This window comes from Pectinophora gossypiella, chromosome 9 (assembly GCF_024362695.1).
Source record: "Pectinophora gossypiella chromosome 9, ilPecGoss1.1, whole genome shotgun sequence".
Lineage (NCBI taxonomy): Eukaryota > Metazoa > Arthropoda > Insecta > Lepidoptera > Gelechiidae > Pectinophora > Pectinophora gossypiella.
Genome location: NC_065412.1, coordinates 1,204,298 through 1,206,689, shown reverse-complemented (window position 1 = coordinate 1,206,689; position 2,392 = coordinate 1,204,298). Strand labels below are relative to the sequence as shown.

The 2,392-nt window shown below is 35.8% G+C and overlaps 1 non-coding gene across 1 annotated transcript; it reads left to right on the top strand.

The window, feature by feature from the left end:
- The first annotated feature begins 222 nt into the window (after positions 1-222).
- On the top strand, positions 223-295 carry Trnar-ccu (transfer RNA arginine (anticodon CCU)). The gene has a single exon. It is a non-coding gene; the product is annotated as a tRNA-Arg (tRNA).
- The last annotated feature ends 2,097 nt before the right edge of the window (positions 296-2,392 follow it).

Below are 2,392 nucleotides of genomic sequence, written 5' to 3'. Positions count from 1 at the left end.
CAATGTCCTTTTCAAACAAAGGACAGTCTCACAAAATGATTTCAACAATGTCCCCATCGGGAATCGAACCCGGACCTGCAGTTCGTGAGCCCAACGCACTAACCTGTATGTATGACTCTTATTTTATTGAATTACAGTTCAAAGCATAATCTCTATTGTAATTCCAATTCTGCATCAACAAACATGACAATGTCGTCAGTAATTTCAACACTTCGCAACATAGCCCCTGTGGCCTAATGGATAAGGCATCGGCCTCCTAAGCCGGGGATTGTGGGTTCGAGTCCCACCAGGGGTACAGACTGTTTAACTTTTTTTATTTGTGTAGTTTCAAATCTTAATTTTGTATTTTTTTTATTGCAAATAATGTAATAACTGAGAAAAAATAGCTCACTGGTTATAATTGTAACAGACCTAAAAAAACATTTATTTTTTAATTTACTTACAGTCTCTTTACATCACCTAATAAGTGTGGCGCTTCCCAACAGTGACGTCATTTGATGTTTTTTGCCTATTTGCCGGCTTTGGATTCTTGTAATTTTAAAAATTATTCGCTTTTATTCTTATTTTGATACTTTCTAATTTCTCTTTGGAAAAATAGACTATTCAAATAGGAGCTTTCCTGGCGCTATGTTGACGCTTCTGCGTTCTCTATCCTGTAGGTATGTTTACACTCAACCAGGACAGTAAATCTTGGATATTTAGATCCAGTACTTTTCTGAGAACCATTAAACGTGTGCTCGATATAATATATCACTTTTGCACTAATTCTGACGTAATACAGTACTATTTGTAGATGTAAAGTGGTAAAAATATGGGCAACTGTCGCTGTAAACCATTCGGGACACAGTTTTAATAGACTTCTATATTTTAAGAGGTTATTAAAAGGTAAAATTATTGGTCGATATATGTAAATGACATTATTAGAAACATTAATAAATTTTTCACTTAATTTTAAGTTCTTCACCACACACACACACACATTCACATTCGCTAGAAATGCATTTTCGGAGGTATATGACCTAACCTGTATTGGGCTGGCTTTCCCTTCGCGGGTTGGAAGGTCAGATAGGCAGTCGGTTTTGTTAAGAACCGGACCTGTCAAATTTTCAAATTTGGATAACGCTAGGGAGATGATGATGATGATGATGAAAAGCTTCACCGCGCTGCTTTATTGTTGTTGGTGCTGGTGGAGACCGTAGTTCTAGCGAAGTACTAGCCAACCCAGATTCAAATTATTCAGGCTGATTTCTTGTCACCATAAAGTTCATCATAATTATCTACCGTAGAACTTCGTATCAACAGCGGTTGTAAGTTGTCTTTAATTATGTACTTGTGGCTCTGCCCACCCCAATAGGGATTACGGATGTAAGGTTATGTCTGAATGTATGCAAATATATTATATTTCATATCCAAAGACTTCTGCAGTGACACTGATAAGCAAAAGTAAACTTCTAAAAGTAGCGTTCCTGATTTTTTTACGAAATATAATATTATCTCTTTTATAAAGTTATTTATTTTCCTTGTCTTATGAGCTTCGCCCACCTTTATAGTTATACGCCTTACCTTACAACTTAGCCTTACAATCCCGAACGCCGCTTTCTGATTGGCTGATCCGTCAAGACACCTGTCTCACCTTTTGCGTTGACCAATCACGTGCGAGCCCACCTGCGCGGTCGATATTAGGCGGAGCCGCACCTGCTTGTCTTTTATTGTAACGATTAATCTTAAAAAACTATAATAAATAAGCGAAAAATGTACCGTATCTATTCTGTTATAGTGATTAAAATTCCATATAAATATTGAAAATAATGACAGTGCGTACAGTCATGAGCACTATTACTCACCCTCTTAACGAACATACGCACACACATCCTAACAAACACACGCAATTACACCCTCTACATGCACACTTTATTAATACAGCTCATTAATTTTAATTTGTTTTGATTATCTAGATTTAAGCATTTATATTTTATTTTTTAGTGTTCTTTTGGGGCACAGCTGAAAATCAGCGTTGTGGCACTCCCTCAATGTCGGAGTGTGAACATATATTGCTGAGCTGACGTCCCTTTTTAGAAATAAGTTTGTAATTACTATGTTCACTCCTACTGTTATACCAATACTTATAGATATCTAAAATAAATGATTTCTATTCTATTCTATTTAATATCATGTACCCACTTTAGAACCCTGTCGCACTATCATATTTGACATTTAATGAGACTTACGGTTTAATTTGTCAAGAAAGTTAATGTGACATGGTTTCAAAGTGTAGTACTCGTACCCTACGATGTGTAAGTGTTTTGGTCTGTTTTTAGCTTTACCTCTACTAGTATTATTCCTTATTTTATGCCTCGACTTCATAAATTAACTTTAACAAGGTTTAAGAACA